Source organism: Mesocricetus auratus, unplaced genomic scaffold, assembly GCF_017639785.1.
Source record: "Mesocricetus auratus isolate SY011 unplaced genomic scaffold, BCM_Maur_2.0 Super-Scaffold_100676, whole genome shotgun sequence".
Taxonomy (NCBI): Eukaryota; Metazoa; Chordata; class Mammalia; order Rodentia; family Cricetidae; genus Mesocricetus; species Mesocricetus auratus.
The window spans coordinates 69,025,951-69,051,957 of NW_024429266.1; the positions used below are offsets into that span (position 1 = coordinate 69,025,951).

The following is a 26,007-nucleotide window of genomic DNA, read 5'->3' on the forward strand; positions in this document are numbered from 1 at the left end:
CCTTGTGCATATACTAGGCAAGTGCTCTTTCCTCAAACCCCTGAAGAAACACCATCATCATCATCATCATCATTATTTTATTTTGGTTTTTCGAGACAGGGCTTCACTGTGTAGTCTTGACTATCCTGAAACTCATCCTGTAGACCAGGCTGGCCTTGAACTCACAGAGATATGCTTGCCTCTGCCTTCCCAGTGCTGGGATTAAAGGCACCCCCCAGAGAAATATTTTTTATATCGTCTCTGGTGGGGTACAAAGATTAAAAACAAGAACTAACAAGAAGCCTGGCCACAGAAAAGGGCATTGACACCCCCCCCCAAAAGAGGCAAGGACCTTCGAGATGGGTCATAGGGTAAAGGAAGGAATTTACTGCCAAGTCTTGGGTTCAACCCCAGGGACTCACATGGATTACCAACTCTCAAACCTTGTTCACACACACACACACACACACACACACACACACACACCCATGTTTTGGGTATATATAAAATAAAGAAATGTAAAAAACGAAAAAAAAGAGGCAGAGGAAATGCGAGGGTATCCTGAAATCCTTTCCTCATTTCAGTTGAGGTCACCCAGGTTATAGGAATGTCCTATCACCAACAAGTTTCTACCGCCCAGAAAGCTAATTAGAGTACACCCTCCTCAAGGCATGATAATACTAACTCTCATTTTTAAAATGAATGACCGAACTTGATTTTAAAACGCAGCGTTCCTGACGCACAGTAAGCCCATTCTTTGTTTTACCCATGAACGCCTTTTGCTTAAGTTTTGTTTTCGAGAGTCTCTATTTAGGAGGAGAAATGACTGAAAACTGCTCTTCAAAGCCTGTTCCCTCTATTAGTACTTAGTTGGAACATCCTGAATCCAAGAGGTCGAGTTTCCCCACTTTGCGCTATCCCCATCTTTTGTGTGCCTTAGAGTCACTAGGTAGGCACTGGGAGGAAAACGGAGGAGGGGCAGGGCTGACAGTCAAGGAACCAATCCCGGCCTGGCTACGGGGTGTGGACGCGGAGCCACGCCCTCTCCACCCAGTCGCTAAACCCCGCCTCTCTCGCACCTGCGAGTGCCTGAGCTCCTAGGCAGGCTCGGGCACTCCGAAGCCAAGCACGGTGGGTGGGGCGAAGGAGGCGGGGCAGAGGCGGGGCTTCACCTCTCGCGAGACCGCCTCCTGTTGCTGAGGGCGCCGTTCCCGGACTCTGACTGGCCGGCGGCTGCGCAGCCGCCATGTTCGGTTGCTATGCTGCGGCCTAGGAGACGGGGTGTGCTTGAGGGAGGTGGAGGAGGAGGCGGAGGAGGCGGTGGAGGCGAGGGAGGAGGAAGGAGAGGAGAAGAGGGAGGAGGGTGACCGAGCTTCTCCTTTGCACTCTCACACAGAGCCGCCTCCCTGGAGTCACCCGCCGCCTCACGCCGCGCGCTTTCCTGCTCGGCGGACGCGACATTGTTCTTTAGGACTCCTGGGACCTGTCAGGAACCGGGGCTCCGGGACTCGAAAGAGACGTGACTTCGGCCCCCGGGCCGCGTGCTGTGGGATCCGCGGCACTTTCGGGGCGCGTGTGAAGGGATTAGCTCATCTCGCCGCGAGGTGCGAGCGCGCGCCTCCCCGCGCACGCCGGCCCCGCCGCAGCCCCGCAGGATGACGGGGTGCTGGCGGCCCGCGGCCGTAGCGCGGCCGCTGTGGCGGCGGCAGTTCGCGGGGCGCTGAGGGGCGAGCACCCCGACGCGGACCAGGCGCCGCTTCCTCCCCGGCTGTGCGCCCGGGGCCTCCTTGGCTTTTTGTATTTGGATTTTTTCTTTTTTCTTTTCTCCAGCCGAGAGGACGCGGCTGTGATAACGAAGGTAAGAGGGGCGCTTGGGGAGGTTCTTGGCTTGGCCTTCTTGGGTCTCCTTTGCAGATTGTGGGCGCGCACCTGAAGCTTGCGGAGCCAGGTAGCCAGAGCTACCCGATCAAACTTCCCTTTTCTTATTGGGTCCCGGTCCTCGTATCTTCCTGGGGGTTATAGTTGAAACCTCTGCTAGGGATGAGTGCAGGGGTTTAAGGGATGGAATAGATGCGAGAAGGACTGTTGCAGTGTTCCTAAACTCAAGGTAAGGGTGAATTAAAATCTTCTGTATTCCGTTTGTGGGATTCTTTTTTTATAATTATTATTGTTACGTTAATTGACTCATATAAGCAATTTTTTTCGCATGTTGCATGAGCACACGACCCTTCCCATTAAACTTGAATGTCTTTTGTGACTCTGCCAGTATCTACTGAATTTTAGGAATCTGTAGTTGGGTCCCAAAAAAGTTGAGATGTAGATCTGAATCCTTCACTTAGGTTTTCATGGTGTTTTGGAATCTTCACTGCCTTCCTAATGTTCAGATTGTGAGTCTGTAGTAAAGGACTGATGAGTGTTTGTGGCTTTTTGTAAATGTAAGCGCAGTGATCTGTGGCTTTTTGCTTTTAAAATAATTGTTTCTGTGGCGGTGTTTGTTAATAGTTACAGGAAAAATGGGGCGTATGGGTCATTTTTTTATGAACAGGAACTGTTCTTACAAAACCTTATTCACCTGAATTGTCCCAAGACAGACTTCTGAAAACCAGTTCAATTCAGAGATTTTTAAAAAATAAAGTTGAGATGTAGTTAAATGCATGACTGGGTGCATTTGCGGGGTTTCTTCAATAATGAACAGTTTACAGTGTCACTGATAATGCATATGGATGTTGCCTTGAAACTTAGGCTAGAGACTTTAAGCCTGGCCTTGCATCACAGAGTGACATCAGTGTGTACAAGGGCGATGTGTGGGGTTTTAAAACACTGCTTGTTCCAGGAGGACCTGTCGTATCTACTAGCTACTTTTGGAATGAGCAATTCAAGAAACACTGAGTGTGTGATCAGATCTTGGTTCCAAATGAAATACCATAGTTCATTGGTCACATTTCAAACATGGCTGTGGAGGAAAAACAAAAACAAAAAGCCCGTGTGTCTGGCTTGTGAAAGACAGTTGGCTAGAAAGAGGACTGGAGCAGCAAATGCCACAGCTTTCTGGAAAGCCTGGGTTTGTGGACATTAGTGTGTCAGAGGGGAAACATGTTTTCCAAAAGGGGAGGGGATTACTTTACACAGTTATTCAGTGTGCTTAATAGACTATAGCTAGGTATATTATTTAAATCTCTAATTTGAGGATCTCAAATTCAATGTTCTTTTAAAGAGAAGAGTCAGTTTGAAAGGAAAGCTTATGAGTTAATATAAAACCATTGTTTCACTCATAATTTGAGATTAATCATCTTGTGGATACACCTTTTTTTTCTTCTTCTTGCTGTTGTCAGAATACATTTCTGCTCCAATTACCACAAGAGCTATTTTTGTGTCTTTTCATATTTTCTGTGGTGTTCTTTGTTCATATTTTGTATTGACACATGCGCATGGATGACCCCATAATATTGTGATCTTGCCTGGTTTATAAGAGCAACATAGTTTCGTGTGTGTGTGTGTGTGTGTGTGTGTGTGTACATGTGTACACCACAGTATTTACCTAATCTGCCTTAAATGTTTGCTAAAAAGACCTTTTTTAAACACAAGGCAGCATCACTGTTTTATGGTTTTTCTCAATATTGAGTTGGTTAAAGTTTGTTAAGGTAGAATGTCACAGATTCCTCAAAAGTAGTGACAGATGTGACTTACTTCAGGTTTCTAGTATCTTAGCTTCTAGGTGGTGGGTAAATTATGTCAAGTCTTGTTCTCTCCTCCCCCACTATGTCCTAATTGAGTATCTTTAAAATGTTCCTAGTAACATTGTTGCTTTAAATTTATGACACTAATTTCTAATTTAGGCTAGGCATAACACCAGCATCTATTGAACACATTTGCTAAAAATACTTTCTGGGTCGGATGTACTTAGAATGCAGCCTTAGGAACATCCACTGTGACCAGTGTGGAGGTTATCATTTTTTAAGAACTTTAGTAAAATTCCAGAATCCTACAAATTAGGTTTTATCAATTTAGGCACAGGTGCCACCTTTTTAATGTATAAAGTGAGACAGTAATAAAAAATGTGATAGTAATAGAAACTTTCAGTTTTTAAGAAAACTTAATTGTGAACTCTATTGACTCTTAAGTACTCTGGTTTGTATACTTTGAGATGTTTTATCTATTGCACATACAGTTGTAAAATGATGTATAGTTTGTATTGTTATTCATTTAGTATTTATGTCTTTTTCTCAACTTCGAAAGAGATCAGTGGCTACATTTTTTGAGTAAATTTTCTTTAAGGAACAAAATAGGAGTTAGGGAACTTAAAGGGGACACTTATTGCGAGTACTTCTTTCCTCCTCTGAGAGTTTGGTTGTTTAAAAAGCAAGAAATCTTTTTGTAGTTGTCAGGTTTTCGTTTTCTTTTTTTTTCTTCTTTCTCTCTCTCTCTCTCTCTCTCTTTCTCTCTTTCTTTTTTTTTGAGATAGCTTTGGCTGTTTTGGAATTCTCTTTGTAGAGTAGGCTGGCGTTGAACTCAGAGATCCACCTGCCTCTGCCTCCCTAGTGCTGGGATTAAAGGTATGCACCACTACTCTGCAAAAAGCAAGAAATCTTACTTAAGAGTAGGCAGATGCTTGGTAGATGTTTAAGGGCAAATGGTTTAAAGGACTCTTTGAATTCTTCATATTAGGAATACAAAATTGATGAACTTGTTAAGAATGCAAGTCTATGTGACTCAATGTAGCCAAATAGTTGCTCATAAATGAAATTTGCTTATGGATAGAAATGTACTGGTTTACTAGTGAGCTGAATTTTGTTATTTTTCTGGATTATATATTTTACAAAGTTTTAAAAGTGATACAGTTCAGAGATGTCAAATTTACTGAGTCAGCTGAAGTACTGTGAAGTCTTAAAGATTGATTTAGCTTCTGGAAGTTGGGTTTTGGGGTGGGGTGGGGAGGGTACTTAAAGTACTGTAGAGGAACATATTGTTACATTTTCATGTAATGTTCAATCAGAAAAGATAATGAGAAGTAATATAATGAAGAAGTAATATAGACTATTCTTTACCAGCACTGAAGAACAGTTGTCTAGAAACTGTACAATTTATTCTATATCATTTGAATGAGAACTCAGAATAGTCATATGGAATATAAGGGATATTTATTATGTTCACAATCACCTTTTATTTCATTATTCCCAAATAGAAACATTGGAAGAGAGGTTACAAGTATTTGAAGAAATTGGTAAGAATGGAATAGGCTACCTTCAGAGGAAGGCGTTAATTTGGGAGGCTCACTTATTTGTATCTTCTAACAGGATGTTCTGTAAAGTAGTAGAAAGAAGAGTACTCTGAGGGGAAGGATGTTAGTATTTATTATCTGTTAAATTCTAGGCAGTGTACATATGAAAATAGTGTACTTTGTGAGGTGTGTGTTATGTCTGTCTTGTGTTATCTGTTCCCCTCCAAGTGGAATTTAAACCATACCTGACTTTACAGCTTAATCTTTAGAGCAGTGCAGTCCAATTAAATTTTCTGTAGTGATGAAAATACTTTCCCCTTTCCCAGATTTATTGCAGTATAATTGACAAATATGAGGGAATGGTTTTTCCCCTATGCTGTTAGATATGGTAGCCATTAACTATGTATAGGTTATAGAACACTTGGAAGTATGACTCTGATATATGTGAGAAACTGAGTTTGAAGTTGCATTTAGTTTTAATCATTTCAAATTTCTAGTTAAATGTGGTTGCTGGTTATGTAATCTTGAGTAGCACAGTTTTTAGAGGTCTGACATTCAGTCTTCCACAGGTTTAGTCATGACATCAAGGCTAATGACTTACTTCTTGAGCTTCAGTTTAACCTGTTGAGAAATGAAGGGATTACCACTGAAAGATTGTTTCCAAGACCCCATCTTGCTTTAAAGTTCAGTAACTTCTTACAATGTACAATGACCTTTAATATTCACAAGCATTATTTCTGAAGGGGTTCTCACTCTCCATTGTGTTCATCATTCACAAAAAGGAATTTATTTATGAGAAGTATATAAAGTGTACCCAGAGGATAAGGGATTATTTTCTGCATGTATTTCCATACACAGTTGTTTGGTGAAAGCAGTGTGTGACCCAAAGCAGTACTTTATTTTTTATTTGTTCCAACACAGAGTCAAGGCGGTGCTAAATAAGTTCTCTGCCACTGAAGTACTTGTTGGAATAAAAAGGAATCTTTCTTCTTCTTCTTCTTCTTCTTTTTTTTTTTTTTTTTTTTTTTTTGGTTTTTCGAGACAGGGTTTCTCTGTATTGTTTTGGAGCCTGTCATGGAACTCACTTGGTAGACTGGTCTCGAACTCACAGAGATCCGCCTGCCTCTGCCTCCCAAGTGCTGGGATTAAAGGCGTGCACCACCAATGCCCGGAAAAAAACGGAATCTTTAGAGATCCCATTTTCTTTTTTTAATATTAGAATTTTAAAAACTAGAATTGCTGAACATGGCACCAGACTTCTGAAGCAACAGGAAAGAAGCAATCCTTGCCACCTTCCTCTGTAAGATACATAGCAGTTCTTGGTACTTATCAACGTAATTCTTAACCCGTTTGCTGGAGCTACAAGGCTTTTCTCCCAGTTTGATCTTGCTATTCTTGCTTAAAACAACAACAACATTGTGGTTCCCTTTACCCCTGTCTGCTCAGTTTATACATTCTTGACTTTTCAGTCCATATACCTGCTCTTAAGTCTTCCTCAGAACTCACTTTTTTGTTAGAAGACTACTGATTAATAAAGTCATAATAATATGGGTTTTAGAACTAGCAGTAAATGACTCAGGGTTAATGAATATTGTTTAGATATAGCTTTGTATATTCTTAAATTAATTTAAAAAGTTTTTTATTTGTGTGTTCACAGGTGTGTACTAGTTGATGTGGGCTCATGTATAGACAAGAAATCAACACTGGGTTGTCTTCCTCAGTCCTTTTTCTACCTTATTTTTGGTTACTTTTTTTAGGCTGGTTTTCTCACTGAGTCTGGACAAGAGTTTAGCGGTTCTGACTAAACTGGCTAGCCAGTGAGCTTGTTTCAAACCCTGCCTAGTGCTTGGGTTACTGGTGGATGTCACCATTTTCAGCTTTAGGTGTTAGGAGTTCAAATTTAGTACCTAACCCACTGAGCCATCTCCCCAGACCCACTTCTTGCTAATTTTGGGGGAGGGGTAAGCTTTTATATAATAAGAACATTTAAAACAAGGACTGTTTGTTTTGTTTGCTTCATGAGTTCAATCCCTGTTTAGCAATTTCCAGGTGATGGTAGCACAAGCCTCCCAGCACTTGGGAGGCAGAGGCAGACAGATCTCTGTGTGTTTGAGATCAGCCTGGTCTATAAGAACTAGTTCTAGGAGAGGCTCCAAAGCTATACAGAGAAATCCTGTCTTGAAAAACCAAAATAAATAAGTAATTAAAAAATATTAACATGTACCAATGTCACTACTTGAATTGATATTTTTGTTTCTTTTCAGGCAACCCCCTCCCAGTGTGTGTGTGTGTGTGTGTGTGTGTGTGTGTGTGTGTGTTTGGTAAAGTTTTGTGATCAAAGATACAATTTACATAGTGGAGGCCTTTTAATATAAGAAAAAGATCACAAAATTTGGAGCCAGATAAATGAGTTTATAAAATCTGATTTTATAAACCTTAGCAAATTATATGACCTTTAAGCCAATTGATTTGTTTGTTTTGTTTTTGAGACAAAGGCCTCATATTGTAACTCAGACCTGAAACTTTTATTTAGCCCAGGCTAGCCTTGAACAAAGACAATCTTTTTATCTCTGGCTTCTGAGTGCTAGTATGGCCTTGAATTGTAGTTGAGTACTAAGAATATATATATTCAAAGCATCTAGGACTATGTTTTAAATAAGTGGCAGTTGGCATAGTGAATTTTTCTGTTTTATATTTCCATGTTCATGAGCATAATTCCAATGATAGTCATTCAGATGACTTATAACTAAGTTATTTGCCTATTGTTAAACCTTTTGTTTATATCCTCAGTCTTAAACTAGAAGGCTGGGATAATGGTTCAGGGTTATCCCAACTATCTCTTGTATGAAAGTACACTGTAGGTGTTCTTATTTTGGAAAAATAATTGTGCCTTTTAATTATTACAGTTTTGAAAAATTTGTCTTATTGGGGAACAGTGAAGCAAATGTTTCTTTATATGTTAATCAAACATTTAAATCTCTGATATAATGGGAACAGTGTTATGTATAAAGGTAAATACAATTTGATACTTTCCTTTGAGTTTCAGTCTAGGCTGATCATACCTATCTGCATACACAATTTTAGGGTGACAGTGTATTAATAAGATCTGGGGGAAATAAGAATTGGCATTTGGATGTGGTCTTGAAGGATGAGTTGGAACTGATCAGGGTAGAGGAACAGCATGTATAAAAGTTAGAAATGTGAAAGGGGATGTAGTATGTTTAAAAAAAACACAAGTTGTCTTATCATGCCTGGCCGTCTCTGAGTGGGCATAGTTTTTGTTTCTGTGTGGGTAGGAGATGAAACCAGGTAAGATCACTCTTGTGCCTGGGCAAATTGGTCATGTCTACCTTTAGAATGCAGCTTCCTGTTGAGCATAGTAGAAGCTTTAAGATTTGTTTGTTTGTTTGCTTTTTGACTTTAAATCATCTCCTTGGTTTATCCCAGTGTGGTAAATGATTGTTTTATTTATTTGATGTCAAGTTGGAAAAAGTAGAGTTTTAGAAGTTCTTACTATTGAAATTTTTTTCCACCCCACCTTGGCATCCGTACCATGTCATAAAAAATAAAATAAATACAAAGTCCTAAAGTAAGCGTAAATTAAAAGTCAAGTAAAGTCTTACTCTTTTTTCTTTTTGAATTGGGGGTCTCAGTGTTTAGCTCAGTCTGATCTCAAACTCATGGCAGTCTTCCTGCCTTGGCCTTGTAGAGTGCTGAGGTTATAGGTTTGAGCTGCTGTGCCTAGCTCAAAGATCTCTTACTCTCCTTTCTCCATTCTTGCTCCCCTAGGTACTTAATTTATTCATTGTTTTCTTTGTGTATGATATATAAATATGTATATGGAATATCTTTTCATTTTCCTGCCTTGTAAATTACTATTAACAATAGGCAGTGGTTACAGATATTTGAATAAAAAAATAAAATTAAGTATAGGTTTTATAAGTATGGGTTCCTGATTTTATAGTTAATGGTACAAAGCTTTATAAGAGTATCAGGGAGACAAGAAGGTTGTTAACAATGATGTAGGTGAGGTATTAATGATAAGAATTTGAGATGGGGAAATAAAGAATGAGAATACATTTAGACATGGGGGAAGGAGTAAAAAAGATGAAGTTAGTGCTAAGATTTATCTTTTGGTAACTCTCTTTGGGAAGGGAGGGCCAAATACTTTTGAGTGTATTTAGTGAACCAGCTGTTTTGCTGGCACCATGGTTGTCATGAGTTTACACTGAACTTTTGAAAATTAATACTTTGAAGTAATTTCACACCTAATGAAAATTCTTAGGGTACATATAAAGAACTCTTGAAGCCCCTGCAATCACATTTTAACATTGAACTAGCTATATATTCTATATGTGTATACAAGATTAGCCAGGGACATCTTGTTATTCTTGACTTAATAAAGTGGACATAGTGATGTCCTTTCAGTTGTCCAGAAGTCCCTCTGGCATTTGAACTGATACTTTTTCTCATCTGCTTTATCAATTTTGTTGTTTTTGGAGACAGGGTTTCATGTTAGGCTGGTTTGAACTTTCTCTGTATAGCCAAGGATAACCCTGGAACTTCTGATCTTAATGTCTATTCCTTCTAAATGTTGGTATTATAGCATGTGCCCCTCTTCCAGGTTTATGTGATGCTAAGGATGGAGCCTAGGGCTTTGTGTATGCTAGGTAAACACTCTGTTGACCTAGTCATGTCTTTATCTCAGGCCTTTTGTACTGTAGCTACTTGGATTCTCAGTTTTGGTTAAACTACCTGATGTCTTTGCTGGTGCATTCTCATCATTAGTTCTGCATTTCTAATGAGTGCATCATTTGTAATCTGATTAGACTTTCTGAACTACTTGAGAGCAAATTGTGGACAAAATGCTTAAATATTCTAGTTTGTACTTACCAAAACACAGACAGTTAGTTGCCTATAAAACTGCCTGAGGAAATGAGCATTCATACAACACTAACTTCAGATCCATAAATGCCAGTCGAATTTTCCCAGTGATCCTAATGTTATTTCTTTTCCCTTTCTAGTCCAGGAGCTAATTTGGGATCATATATTGCATTTGTCATGTCCCTTCACTCTTCTTTTATTTAAAAATTATTTTTTGGTTTTTCTTTTGTGTTTACTGTGTGCTAAGACAATTGTATATAGGTCAAAAGACAACTTTGGAAGTTGGTTATCTCCTTCCACTGTGTGGGTGGATTTTTAGACCTGGTGGCAGACATTTTTACCTGCTAAGTGATCTTGCTAGTCCCTCTTTACCCTTCTTGAGTTTAGAACAATTCTTTAGTAACCTTTCCTTTTAATGACCGTGGCAGTTTCATATAGTACAGTCCTCTTATTCTGTAACATTAGTTAAATACTCCCAATCGCAACTTACATCACACTAAGAACATTGTTGGCAGGAGTGGCTACTACAGAAAGATGTGCTATTCTTAGTGTACCTCCCAGAGACATAGTATTGGCCCACAACGACTGATGTTTGACCTTGAACACTGTAAGCTCATGCTTGCTGAGTGTCTACTATGTAAATCATGTGAAGTCATCATTTTCACCTTTTAGGTTTGGTTCTGTTTTTTTTTTTTTTTCTGTTGTCATATCAGACACCAAATCCAAAGCTTTGTGCTTCCTAGGCAGGTGCTCTATCACTGAGCTAAATCTCTAACCCCTCTTTTGTGGTGCTGAGGATCAAACCTAGGGCCTTTGCACATACTAGGCAGACACCCAAATGTACCAATACCTCTTATCAGAGCTTAAACATTATCAACTAGGCTTATCCCCTGTCAGGATAGGCATTCTCTCACTCATTGATACAGATATATACCCATGAACTTCTGTTCCTGTTTGGTGGTTTTTATTAGCTATTGTGATTTGAAATTTTATTTTACTGCTCAACCTGTCCCAGATTTTGTAGAGGAATCCTTTGAAGTTGACTTCCTTGTCTTCTGGACATGTCCCCTTCATTGGTGTACTTCCCATTGTATTCTAAATTAATCTTATATTTTCTGTTCCAGCTGTGGGATTTTTCTTTTCTACAAATAATCCTGATTTCTTTCTGTAGAGGAGGTGTTTAGAAACAAAACAGACACTGGTGTGTTTGTTTAAACTGGTAAACCAGTTCTAGTCTAGCACTTGGAATTCTCTCCTGCCTTTTCCCTTTCTGTGTTTGTTAGATTTTGTTTTAATTCTGTTAGTGTGGAGAGACTTAGACCCTCAGGCATGCTAGGTAGGAACCACTGACCCATGTTCCATTGTGTATTTATGACTCTTTTATCTAGCAGTAAGAAATTGGTTCTTACCATTCTTTAGTGTAACTACTTATTTGTTCAGTCATCTTGTGTGTGCTACTCTCCCAACCCCAGACTAGTGTCTTCCCTGCTAGTGTCTCCTTCACTGCTACTTCTGAGATCCATAGTTCCTTAGGACATGCTGTCAAAATAGGGTAGAAACTTCCCATTTAATTTTTTTCTTTAATCATAACAAAAATTTGTAGAGAAGAGTTATACCTAGTTGTAAACGAGAACAAAGGTAAACTTCAGGAAGTTTTATGTTAGTCTAATGAGACAGCTTAGTAAATTGCTTACTGTGGATATGTGAGGATCTGAATTCAAATTCCAGTACGAATATAAAAAGTCAGGTGTGGTAGCAGAAGTTTGTGATCCTAGTTTTGGGAAGATGAAGCAAGGTGGATTCTTGGGGCTTTCTGGCCAGCCAGCCTAGGTTAATTGGCACATTTCAGGTACCAGTGAAAAACCCTGCCTTAAAATACAAAGAATGGACAGCTCCCAAAAATAACACCCAAAGTTGACCTCTGGCCTCTACATTCATGTGCATACATCTGCATGTCCTCTTGTGTACCAACTCTCTCTCTCTCTCTCTCTCTCTCTCTCTCTCTCTCTCTCTCTCTCTCTCTCTCTCTCTCTCTCTCTCTCTCTCTCTCTCTCCTCCCTAACAGTCACATAAGCAAACATACAAATTAATACATTTTAAAGTCATGTGCCTTTTGGTCTATAAGTGTAAATAGCAAGGCAACTTTTTCAGATTAAGATTTGTTGCAACTGAAGCATCTTGTTGCAACTGCAGTATATTCCTATACTGCAAGACTGTGACCACCTGTGTAAGTCTGATTTGGAAGCAATGGACTTAAAGTTGTTTAGGCTTTATAGCTTTGTTGAAATGTTGTTTTGTCAGTTTATGAAGGTGACATTGTGGTCCTAATCATCATCAATGAAAGTAAGTGTTCTTAGATGGGCAGAATATTGAATGAATATAAGGAAATCTGCTTATAGAGTAAAAGGTAAAGTAGAGAATTTTGAGAAAGTGTCAAATGCTGCTAAGTGAAAGATTAAGACAGAATTGCTGTGATTTGTACTATTGGATAGTTATTGGTAACCTTAGCCAATTGTATTTGGCAAGTCAGCTGTTTGAGATATGGATTAAACATTAAGTTCTTTGGGTTTCTGCTCAGGCTCTACAGATTTTTCAGAATAGATGGGAATGTGGTGGTGGTAGCATAGCAGAGGAAATCCTTTGAGATGCTGCTAAAGTTATTCTCACTTATTCTTATCAGAGGCCTGTTGCTCTAGCAGAAGAGTTGTAGAATAGGGCTTTGTTAAGAAACACAATTGAGGAAACTACACATCATAAATATAAACCAGACAGTCCTTCAAGAAATCTGAGAAGTAGGAATGTCTGGATCAGAAGGTTTAAAGAGACAGCATCAAGAAAAATGTCAGCCTTTAAGGCTGTAAAAGGCTGTATATATTTTAAATTTGTTGGGATTAAGGGAAAGAGTAGTTATTTAGAAGGCAGGTAAACAGAGTCATATGGCAGTGTCTACTGTTAGAAACTCTCTTGAGGTAACTTGGGAGATATCTGGTGTTTTGGGAATTTTGGTCTCACTGTGATACTCTGAGACTGTTAAATAAAGTTTACCTTAATCAGGGGTTGGAGCTAGCACTAGCTGACCTTGCTTTTTTTCTGGAGACCAAGCAAAGAGATATGTTGCTTCACTGTCCCAAAACCAAAAAGGAAGAGCCAAAATCAAGTCCTTACCCTTTCCTTTCTGTCCATCTTTTCTATCCAAATTGCTGGCTTCTTTATGGCCAGTTCTGGTTAGCTAGTCTCTAACTCCACTCCCTGATTCAAGCCTCAGACAATCACAGTGTGATCAAATTTCCTGCTACAATCTGGGATGGTTCCCTGCTTCCATTTCAGATGGTTGTCATCTTAGTGAGTCTTTAGAGTAATACAAGCATTGTTCTTATCGTTTCTTTTTTCTCTTTCTTTTTTCCTTCCTTCCTTCCCCTCCCTGCCTCTCTCCCTCTCTCCCTCTCTCCCTCTCTCTCTCCCTCCCTGCCTCCCTGCCTCCCTGCCTCCCTGCCTCCCTGCCTCCCTGCCTCCCTGCCTCCCTGCCTCCCTGCCTCCCTGCCTCCCTGCCTCCCTGCCTCCCTGCCTCCCTCCCTCCCTCCCTCCCTCCCTCCCTCCTATTTTGAGACAGGGTTTCTCTGTGTAGCCCAGCTAGATTAGGCTGCCTCTGCCTCTATTAAAACCGTGTGCCACCACCACCTGGCAAAACAACTTTAACTTCTAAATTTTCTTAGTTTTGTTGCAGTGCTGGGCCTCGAACTCAGGGCTTTTTCTTTGCTAGGCACGTGCTCTAGCACTGAGTTATATCCCTAGCCTCTTTAACTCTTAAAAAAGAATCAAAAGAGGAATAACATTTGATGACCTGAAAATATATGAAATTCAAACTTCAGTATCAGTAAAGTTTTTTGGAACACAGCCATGCTGTTTTGTTTTTGTTATTTGTGTCTGATTTCATGCTATAATGAGAGAGTTAAATTGTTCCAATGGAGATTACCTTACTTGTAAAACCTCAGTTTTTAAAAATCTGGCTTGGGCTGGAGTTAAGAGCAGTTAAGAGCATTAGTTGCTCTTCCAGAGGACCTGGGTTTAATTTATAGCAACCACATGGCAGCTTACAACTGTTTGTAACTTCAGTTCCAGGGCATCCAATACCCTCATATAGAAATGCAGCACGTTAAAAAAAATTAAAAAAAACAACTGCCTCCTTACAGGAAAAGTTTTTGAATTTTTATTTTATGTTTGAGTCTTTTGCCTGAATGTATGTCTGCGCAACCATGTATATGCCTGATGCCTACAGAGGCAAAAAACAGGCCTTGGATCCCTTGGAACTGGAGTTACAGAGAGTTGTGACCTGTCATGTCACCGCTGGGAACCAGACACTGGTCCTTCTGGCAGAGTAGCAATTGCTCTTAATCACTGAGCCATCTCTCTGGCACCCTCCTTGTAGGAATGTTTTATCAGTTCTGGTCAAGAACATTATGCTTAATGGTTACTAGGATTGTTGTGGTTGTATTACCTTGTTGTGGTTGTATTACCAATTATGTGGTTATATTTATTTACTCAATTTTAGAGAGATTAGACTTTTAAACAATTGGGAATTAGAAATTATTCATTTTAAAACTATGAGTCTATGCAGAGTGGTCATGCAATCTTGCAGTTCTTGTAGTTCTGTACAGTGGGTAAGCATTAACCAGAAGTGGCAACTTTAACTTAATTAAAAAACATTTGAGCCTACGGGTGATTGTCTCAGTGCTGGAGCCCTTGAGTACATATGTTAAGGCTTGGGGTTCAGTCTTCAGTACTCATTAAAAGACAAATCTTAAGCCATATGAACCACATTTTTAAGTGTTTAGTCAAGTATGGCATGGTTACCTTAAAGGACAATACAGAGGAAGAAAAATGGGATGGCCGCCTCAAGGAAGCTGTGGGTATTAAAATTTAGGGTATTATCTCAGTAGCTTTCCAATTATTCCAAATGTTGCTGTTATTACTAAAAAGGAATGACCTCTGCCTTTGCTTTGAAAACCCTCGTCTTCAATATAGTAACTTCAGAATATTTATTTCTGGAGCTAATAATTGGTCTAATATATGTCCTGTTTTTACTGCCTTGCTTATTCATTTGCATCTATTCATTTTGCATCAAAAACATTTTTCTGTTGTACAGACTTAGGAAGTCAATTTAGGAATTTTTATTGTTTTGTTTTGTTTTGTTTTGAGATGTTGGGGGGAGAGCTGAGTTAGATAAAATAGTAAAACTCTAATATTGATTGTCATCCTCCCTGTAAATGTCCACTGTCCACCCTCCAACCCATAGGAGTAGTGAGTTCTTATCATGGATTTTAGTTTGGCTGGTTTTTCTTTTTTTGAGACAGGGTTTCACTGTGAACCCTTGACCTGGAACTCTCTAGGCTAGCCTTGAAGTCAGAGAGTTACCTGCTTCTGCCTTCCAATTGCTAGGATTAAAAGTATATGCCACCACATTTAGGCTAACATCTTAATATGTGACTCATTCTGTTTTTGTGTTTGTAGTAATGTTGAGGTACATTATGCAATAGATCAAATGGAAGTTTTGCAAACTAATAGTGTCTGTTTTTCAATTAATTTAGACTCTTCCATGGGTGATAGAAAAATGCAGTAAGGATTATAGCTTGAAGAAGTAGAAGTCATTAAGGGTGAAAATGGAAAGGGTGTCTTTGCTATTAAGTAGATATATATTCAAGTACTTCTCACAATTTTGCTTGCATAATTTTAGGCCAGTCACATAATCCTTCTAGCTGTCATGCCCAACCTTTTGGCATTTCAAAACAGTATTCTCATTTGCAAACTGTATACTTGAGAACTTTGCACAAGTTACCCCCTCCCCCACACAAAACAAAACAACAATAATTGTGGTGATATATTGTTTATGATTTAATAAAGCTTGCTTGGAGATCAGATTGCAAAACTAGTCACAGCCATAGAAGCCAGGCAGTGGTGGCACATGCCATTAATTCCAGGACTCAAGAGACAGAGGCAGATGGATCTCTGTGAGTTCAAGGCCATCCTGGGCTACATGAAGCAGTCTAAAAGAGCAACCGAGCATACACTTTTAATCCCAGCACTAGAGAGAATATAAGGAACAAGCTCAGTGTGGTCTCAGAAAGCAATCTGAGATTTGGTGAAGAACAGCGTAGTCTGGAGATGCAATCTGAGGTTCAGTGGCTTGCCCCTTAGGCCTGATCATCTCTGATCTTCAGCTTGAACCCCAATATCTGTCTCTGAGTTTATATTATTTCTGCTACAAATTGGCACCCAACGTTAAGGTATGAATTCATGAAAAAGCTGCTTGCTGGCTAGGAGCACCTGGGCTCCAAATGCTACAGGACTTACCTGCCCTAGATTAGGTGGCTTTGCCTTTAGGCTGCTCCTGCCACACGTGTTTCCTACTACTGATTCCGTGTGCAGTTTTTAGACAGCAGTGCCCCGTCCCCCCATCCTTCCTCCTCACTGCCATAGGCTGAAGGCTTTCCCTACAGCCCCTCTCCATGGTCTGCCACTCTCAGCTCACAGCCAAAAATTAGTTCTTGGATCATCATTCACTTACACTGTTGGCAGATTTGGTAAGACAATTGGGAAAGAATTAGTTGAGAGAGTTTTTCCCACATTAAGTATTGGAAATACTATAACAATGGAGTTAGGTCTTTTTATGATTATGCAATGCATGATTTAAAAATGAAACAATTAAATGAAGTGATAATAAACCGGGATTGGCATAATATTATCATTTTGATAATCTTTGTTGTTGGTTTGATAATTCTTGGTTTAGCTCTAAAAAAGTTGGTTGATATGAATGCCAAGACACAGCCTTAGAAAAACTTATTAAAGCAGATCATAGAGATGTTCAAATCCAGACAGAGGGATTTGATGGAGAACCAATTTCAGCATTGCATTATAAGGCTAGTGAGGAACAGAATAATGTTTTTCAGACAACCAACCTTAATATAGCAAGTAACCTTACAGTAATTGTCAAATGATAGAGGCTCTATAAGAGCTAATTGGATTCCTGTGCCAATGCTAGATTTAAAGAGATTCAACGATATGGTAGTCTCATAGAGCTTGCATTCATCATTTGTGAAGCTGATGTTAAACTTGTAGCCATTTTGTAATCGAATTATGCCTAAAGACTGGATAGACTTGGTTAATGCTTTCTTAGAGCCTGGTTCACAATTATAATGAGGTACCTGGTTCAGAGAAGAGGCTAAGATCATTAAACAGTGGTGTAAAGTTAGAGGGATGGAAATTTCCCAAGATAAAATTCTTGGAGATGGAGATTATGCTGATATTCAGTCTCTATATGATGACCATTCCCTGACTTTATGCCACTCAGCAGCTTTGAATGCTTGGGACAGAATTGGAGAAGTTGGAAAGAAAATTGAGTCATTTACTAAAGTTATACAGGGCCCTAAAGAAGCCTTCATGGAGTTCTTACAAAGATTAGCATCAGCAGCAGATAAAATGGTACTGGATTCAGAAGATAAAAAATAATAATTGAATCTCTGGCTTTTGAAAATGTTAATTCTCAATGCAAAAGGATAATTAGGCCTTAAGGCAAGGTTAGCACCTTTGGAGGAATAGATCTGAGATACAATTTATATTGAATCTCATGATCATGATGATGCATGGATAGGAGAGGTGATTTTAAGAAGTTTGAAGAAAAATTGAAACATCAAGTGAATCAACTGTGGTAAACAAGGTCGCCTTAAAAGGGATTGTAAACAGGTCATTCCTAGAAGCAATGCTTTTTCTAAACACAATGAGAACACACCACCCTTCTGGATTATACAGAAGGTGTTGCAAAAGCAGAAATTGGACTAATGAGTATAGATCAACAAGAGACATTCAAGGCAATACTTTGTCATCAGGAAACTCGTCGAGGGGCTTCTTGCAGACCGCTACACCAAATCTGGTTCAGTCATGGAAATTTCTTCCCAGAGCAATTAAAGAACCTAATAACTATTGTAAGAAACCATACTATATCTTGGGGTAATGCTAACCAAACAAGTGAAAAACCTGTATCACAAGAACTTTGAGTCTTTAAAGAAAGGAATTAAAGAAGACACCAGAAAATGGAAAGATCTCCATGCTCTTAGATAGGTAGGATCAACATAGTAAAAATGACAATCTTACCAAAAGCAATATACAGACTTAACACAATCCCCATTAAAATCCCAGCACAGTTCTTCACAGACCTTGAAAGAATAATTCTCAACTTTGTATGGAGAGACAAAAGACCCAGGATAGCCAAGATCTGGAGGCATCACCATCCCTGACTTCAAGCTCTATTACAGACCTATAGTCCTGAAAACAGCTTGGTATTGGCACAAAAAATAGATAGACCAATGGAATCAAATTGAACACCCTGACATTAACCCATACACGTATGAACACCTGATCTTTGACAAAGAAGCTAAAATTATACAATGGAAAAAAAAGAAAGCATCTTCAACAAATGGTGCTGGCATAACTGGAGGCTGACATGTAGAAGACTGAAGATAGATCCATGTTTATCGCCATGTACAAAATTTAAGTCCAAATGGATGAAAGACCTCAACATAAATCCAGCCACACTGATCATGTTAGAAGAGAAAGTTGGAGGTACCCTTGATGAATTGGTACGGGAGACCTCTACCTGAACATAACTCCAGTAGCACAGACACTAAGATTGACAATTAATAAATGGGACCTCCTGAAACTGAAAAGCTTCAGTAAGGCAAAGGACACAATTCAGCAAGACAGAAAGGCAACTGACAGATTGGGAAAAGTTATTCACTAACTCCACATCTGACAGAGGGCTGATCTCCAAAATTTACAAAAGAACTCAAGAAGAAGCAAGTCTCAAAACACCAAAGGATCCAATTAAAAAGTGGGGTACAGAACTAAAAAGAGAATTCTCAGTAGAGGAGTCTAAAATGGCTGAGAGACACTTACAAAAGTGCTCAACATCTCTAGCCATCTGGGAAATGCAAATCAAAACAACTCTGAGATACCGTCTTACTCCTGTCAGAATGGCTAAAATCAAAAACACCAATGACAGTTTATGCTGAAGAGGATGTGGAGAAAGGGGAACACTCCTTCACTGCTGGTGGGACAGCCAATGTAGAAATCAGTTTGGAGATTCCTCAGGAACATGGGAATCAGTCTACCACAAGACCCAGCAATTCCACTCTTAGGAATATACCCAAAAGATGCACATTCATGTAACAAGGATATCTTTTCCACTATGTTCATAGCAGCATTATTTGTAATAGCTAGAACCTGAAAGCAACCTAGATGCCCCTCAACAGAAGAGTGGATAGAGAAAATGTGGTCCATTTGCACAATGGAGTACTATTCAGCAGAAAAAAAAAACAATGAAATCTTGAAATTTGCAGGCACATGGACGGTACTAGAAGAAACCATCCTGAGTGAGGTAACCCAGTCACAAAAAGAGAAACATGGTATGTATTCATTCATATATGAATTTTAGGCATGAATCAGGGGAGTGCCATCATACAATGCCACTGCCACAGAGTCTGGGAAACAGAATCTTCATCCAGCAACTGATGAAAGTAGAGGCAGACACCCACAGCTAAACAATGAATTGAATTCCTGGAATCCAGTGACACAAAGGGAGAATTGATGAGCAAAGGGATTAAGACTGGGCTGGTTTAACCCACAGAAATAATTGACCTGAATAAGGGGGAGCTCTTGGACCCCAGAATGATGGCTGGGTGGACAGCATGGAACTGACCCAGACGCCCTGAATGTGGGTTTCAGTGAGGAGGCCTAGGTAATCTATAGGGTCTTGGGTAGTATTTATCCCTGGCATACAAATGGACTTTGGCTGCCCATCCCGCAATGAGGGATGCTCTCTCAGCGTGGACTCTTGGGGGAGGGTCTAGGCCCTGTCCTGGATGAAATGATCGACTCTGGAGATCCTCCATGGAGGGCCTCACTCTCCCTGGGGATTGGAGTGGAAATTGGATGGGGGCCTGGGGGGGCTTGGGGGGAGGGCAGTGAGGAAGGGAAGGAGAGGGAGCTGGGATTGCCATATGAAGCAAGCTTGTTTCTAACTTAAATTTTTAAAAAAAAGATTTATTTATTATATATACAGTAGTCTGTCTGCATGTATGCCTCTAGGCCAGAAGAGGGCACCAGATTTCATTATAGATGGTTGTGAGCCACCATGTGGTTGCTGGGAATTGAACTCAGGACCTCTGGAAGAGTAGTCAGTACTCTTAACCTCTGAGCCATCTCTCCAGCCCTCTAACTTAAATTTTAAAAAAGGAAGAAGGAAAAAGGAGAGAACAAAAAATTCAGGAAAAACTACAAAGTATTTTGGCAATCTTCTGTGAATAAGCAAAGACCAAAATTAGAAATATGATAAATGATATTGCCATTGAAGGTCTAGTAGACACAGGTTTGGATGTGACAATAATTTCACCAGAATCTTGGCATCCAAATTGGTTTCTTCAGGAGGTAAATGTTCAGCTTTTTAAAAATTGAAACTTTATCTCAGGTAAACAGAACACAAGATGGGTTGAATGTATAGGGCCAGAAGGAGAGAGAGGAAAATTAAAACTATATGTTGCTAACATAGCAGTGAATTTGTGGGGGGGGGTGTGATTTGTTGTAACAGTGGAATACTCAGATTCATCTTCCCCCAATCTTAGTAACAAACCATAAATTAGCATATAGCATATATGTCTGAGAAAAATGCTAGAAGGTGTTATAAAGAATAGTCACTGACCACTCAGGTTGTATAAGAACAGGGCATGCTGCTGATCTTCCATAGCCACCAATAGCCATACCTTTAAAGTGGTTGACAGTCAAACCTTTATGGGTTGCACATTGGCCTTTAACAACAGAAAACCTGCAACCTTGACCTCATACAGGAGCACCTTAATGCTCAGCATATTGAGGAATCAACCAGCCCTTGGAATTCTCCTGTATTTGTTGTTAAAAAGAAATCTGGAAACAGATCTAAGAGCTGTTAATAAGTTGTAATTCAGCTAATGGGCTCTCTATATTCTGGAATTCATTTGCCTTCTGTGTTGCCTAATTGATGGCCTCTTATAGTTATTGATTTAAAAGATTGTTTCTTTAGTATACGTTTACCGAAAAAAAAGACTGAGAAAAATTTGCCTTCACGATGCCTACTTATAATAATTCTCAGCCTACTTAGAGATATCAATGGAAGGTTCTCTCAGAGGGAATGTTAAATAGCCCTACCCCAATCCAATATTTTGTATGACAGCCATTGGAAATAATATGGAAGCAATTTCCTCAATCTATAGTTTACCATTACATGGATGACATTTTACTATCTGATTCAAATGTAGATATTTTAGAAAGAATGTTTGAAGAAGTAAAGAAAATTTTGCCTTGTTGATGATTACAAATTGCTGCTGAAAAAGTACAAAGAGGATTCTATCAATTATTTAGGGTATAAAATAAGTTTACCAAAAAATTAGAGCCCAAAGGTGCAAATTAGGAAAGATCGATTGCAGACTCTAATGACTTTTAAAGATTGATAGGAAACATTTCCCATCTATGTCACATTATTGGGATAAAACCTCATCAACTGATCAAACAAAACTTTAGATGGTGACAAAGACTTAAATAGTCCCAGGGCATTATCAGCTGAAGCTGAGAGAGAATTGGCTTTGGTAAAAGAGAAATTGAAGATTGTACATGAGGATCGTGTGGATCCAAAGCTTAAATGCATTCTAGTCATATTACCCTCTATAAACATCCCCCTATAGGAAAGATAGTATTATAGAACGGATCTTTTTACCACACAAACCAGGTAGAAAAAACTAAAAACTTACATGGAAAGTTTGTCAATTAGCAGGAATAGACCCTTCAGAAATTATAGTACCTTTTTCTAATGATGAAATTGACAAATTACGGGCAGAAAGTGAACCCTGTCAAAGAGCTTGTAGTAATTTTTTTTGGAGAGATTAATAACAGTTATCCCAAAAGCAGGAGAATTATACTTATAAAGAAAACTAATTGGATCCTTCCTCGTGTTGTATGGGAATTGTCAATATCTGGAGCCAATAAATTCTGATGCAAATAAATAAGAAAAGGCAGGTTACAAACCAGAAAATTTAGATATTGTATATCTAAGTCCTTATAATATAAAAGTCAGAATTATATGCTATTCTTAAGGTGTTAATGGATCTCAACATACTCACTGATTGACAATATGCAGAAAGAGTTGTTTTGCGTATTGAAACCACTGAATTTATACCAGATGAAATAGAATTGACTTTATTATTTATTCAGTTACAAGTTATAACCTGGAATAGAAATCATCTCATATATATAACACATATCCAATCCCTTATGGGTCTGCCAGGCACTCTAGCACAAGGTAATGATGAAATTTATCACCTATTTATAGGAAATGTGCTAGAAGCCTCAGAATTTCATGAAAAACACCATGTCAATAGCGAAGATTTGAAAAAAGACTTTTTCTTTACATACATGGCAGCAAGCCAAGGAAATTGTAAGGAAATGTCCTTCTTTATACAACTAAATTCCACTGCCTGCAGGAAGTAACCTAAAGAAAGACTACTCAAAGGAGTGAAATCTGGCAGATGGATGTTTTACATTTTTTAGGATTTGGAAAATTAAAATATGTACACCACACCATTTATACCTATTCAGGTTTTCAATGGGCAACTGCTTTGAGTTTGGAAAAGGCTGAATCAATAATCACAACATTTGCTAGAAGTTTTGACCTTCATGGGTATACCTGTACAAGAAAGAGCAGACAGTGCTCCCGCATATGTCTCTAAGAAAATGAAACAGTTTTTTTTGCTTATTATAATGTAAAGCATGTTATAGATAATACCACACAATCCTACAGGGCAGGCAGTCATAGGAAGATCCAATCAAACTGGAAATGAATGCTAAATAAACAGAAAAGGATGATAAAGAATCCCAGAAATAGATTACATAGTGCTTTTTTAACTTTGAGGTTTGTAAATGCTCATGAGAAAGGAACAACAGTTGTGAGAGACATTGGATAATAATAATAATAATAATAACAACAACCTATGGAATTAAATCAGCTGGTATATTTCAAAGAGGTGTTGACCTCTGAATAGAAACCAGGACATGTGTTACGTTGGGGGAAGGGGCTTTACTTTTGTTTCCACAGGAGAAAAGATACATGGATACTGTCAAAATTGACAAAGACTCGTTTTTTTACAAGAGGCACCTCTTAATTAGAATAGATTATAGTTCATCAGGCAGCATGGCAATTTAAACTAGCCTATAAAACTAACAAGTGCTTTTCATTTGATCAGATATAATTTGTAAAAAGGGACCCTCTCCAAAAATAAGATTGGAGAAGGGTTTTGTTTTTGTCTTTTCAGGAGAATAATGACATCCAGCTTTTATTTGGAATTTGAAGACCACTGGACAAATGAGATATATAAAGAAAAAGGAAAAATCATCCAGAAAAAGAAAATATCCCAAGAAAAGGGATAAATTGGCCTATTAGATTTTATATTTTCTAGCAATGTAACTTTTCCAGCGTTATGCCCCCTCTGTTAGCCTCTTTCTTCGTCTTTAGAAATAAAGTTACTATCTATGCACATTTGTAAAAATAGGTTTACAGTATTAAGAATGCATCCCTAAGATATTGTATATCTTCCACCTCTGGTTTTAAAGCTCTGTGAATGTAAGTAGAAGAAACTACTTGTGTTAAAGATGAGTATTGGTCATAATTTAAATGTTTATTTATTTGAGACAGTCTGCCATGTAGCTCAGGCTGGCCTTCAGCTAATTTTGTAGTCCTAGATGACCCAGCATTTCTGATTCTCCTTCCTCTACCTCCCATGTGTGGTAGTTATAACCATTTAGTTACAACCATTGCTTCTGGCATACTGAAGTTTTAAAAGTAGCATGCTGCCACCTAGGGACAGTGCCCTCACTATTCAATCAATTGTGAAATGTTTGTTCTTTGGCCTCCAGCACAGGCTTATATTTGGAATTAGTATCAGATGTTAGTAGCATTAAATTTTTTTTTGCTTGCTTTGATTTCCATTCCCCTTACCTCCTTTTAAAAGAGAAGTAAGCTTTCTTAAATTAAGCTGGCTGAGTTGGTTGCTTCGAGGTTGTTAGTCAAAGACCAACTCTCATAGCCTCATCTGATTTCTCTGATTCTTCCTTGGCTTCAGTCTTGTCTGGGGTTGCAGCAGCAGCAGAAGCAGCAGTGGTGGTGGCAGCTGCCTCAAATGCAGATGGATCAGTTAAGAAGGACTTGACCTTTTAAGCAAGTGTGAAGGTGGACTGAGTCTCCACAGATAAAGCCAGGACCCACCTTTACCTGTTGATAGTAGAGTGTGGCACAGAGGAAACAGGTAACCAATCTACATACATACACTGGCAACCTTTCAGAAGCCAGAGTGCAGAGTCTGCTCTGTGATGTCAAGTACGTTGGGATTGCAAATACTGCCATTGTCAAACATCTGTTGGATGATCAGCCAAAAGAGAAGGAGGAGATACGTTTAGCTTGTTCAGCATTGTGGCTTCACTGGCTGCTACTTTGTCTCCAGTTTTTATCAGCTGCACTGAAATTCACTCAGAATTTCCTCTGTGATTTTAGTGGTAATATCTAAAGTCTGGAAGAAAGGTGTTCTCAGGCCCCAGACCAGAATTGTGGGCTGGTACAGGTACCTTACACAGGGCAATGGCACTGGCATGGGTGGTGACCCAGCACCTTAATGACCATTAGCATGTCCCCTAATCTCAGTGAGGTCCTCAAAACCCATATTCTCCCAGGTAAGAGACAACAGTTTCTTCAGATGTGGGTTGTTTTCCAGATGTCCCTGAATGACCTTGGAAATCATGATGTTCTTGCCCATTAACATCACAGCCTTCCCTCACAGAGGCATGCACATCTGCTGTATCTGTGGAGCCCACATTGTCTGCTCCCACAATGAAGCATTTTAGGTAATCATCCAAAAGTTGGATGATTTTAAGGAAGTAGTTGAACTTCTAGGCCACCCCGTCTTCCTTGGGCATCACAGTGGTACATCAGGGACTGCCACACAGCGTTTAAAGATATCACTTTAAAGAGGATGCCTGTTGAGCCTTTTTGTTTGTTTTTTTGTTATTCTTCTATTGTCATGTTCTTGAGTAAATCTAGAATTCCTCTCTTCCCAAATTAACTGGGTGCTTTTGTTTTTATTGATTTTCCTTTTGAAATTTTGCTAGCTTGGAAATTTCTATTTTAAAAGAGTAAGAACTCCAACTAAATATTCACTTAAGAATAAAACATTAGGTTATAAATGATGAAAGCTAACATTACAAATCCTACTAAATTAGAAAATATAGTAACATTTTTAACTACAAAAACTTAGATCGCTCCTTTATGGAGTGGCATTTAAGAAGTTATTCTTCATTGTGGTAAAGTACATGTAATATGTAGTATCTAAACTATTTTTAAATGCACAGTTTTGTAATCGTGTGTGCTTCTGTTTCATTGTAGAATCATCGCTACCTCCCATCTCCTGAATGCTTTTCATTTTAAAGATATAGCAGTAGTTTCCATTCATTTTTCTGTTTTTGATTGTAGTACTTACTTTATATAAGTCAGTTGATCTCAATCTGTCACAGCCCCTTTGGGGGTAGCATATCAGATATCCTGCACATTAGATATTTACATTTCTATTCATAACAGTAGCAAAATTACAGAAGTAGAAATAATTTTATGATTTGTGGTTACCACAACATGAGGAACTGTATTAAAGGGCTGCAGCATTAGGAAGGTGGGGAACCACTGATGTAATTGGAAGTAGAATATTTATCATTTTTGATGGGTGTATTTTACTCAGCATAACATCTCAAGGTTACTCTGAATTGTAGCATGTGGTAGAATTTCCTTTCATTATGTAGTTATAGACCATGTT

General features: G+C 38.9%; 1 protein-coding gene and 1 pseudogene across 2 annotated transcripts in view; one reads left to right on the forward strand and one right to left on the reverse strand.

Annotated features, from left to right (window-relative positions):
• Nucleotides 1-1,465: 1,465 nt before the first annotated feature.
• LOC101823273 lies at nt 1,466-25,120 on the reverse strand (annotated as a pseudogene).
• The window catches only part of Ptpn4 (protein tyrosine phosphatase non-receptor type 4), a 162,362-nt gene continuing 137,931 nt past the window's right edge, over nt 1,577-26,007 (forward strand). For both annotated transcript variants that reach the window (XM_013113552.3, XM_005070297.4), the window contains exon 1: nt 1,577-1,837. The gene's annotated coding sequence lies outside the window, so the exon portion shown is untranslated. The remainder of the gene's footprint in view (nt 1,838-26,007) is intronic.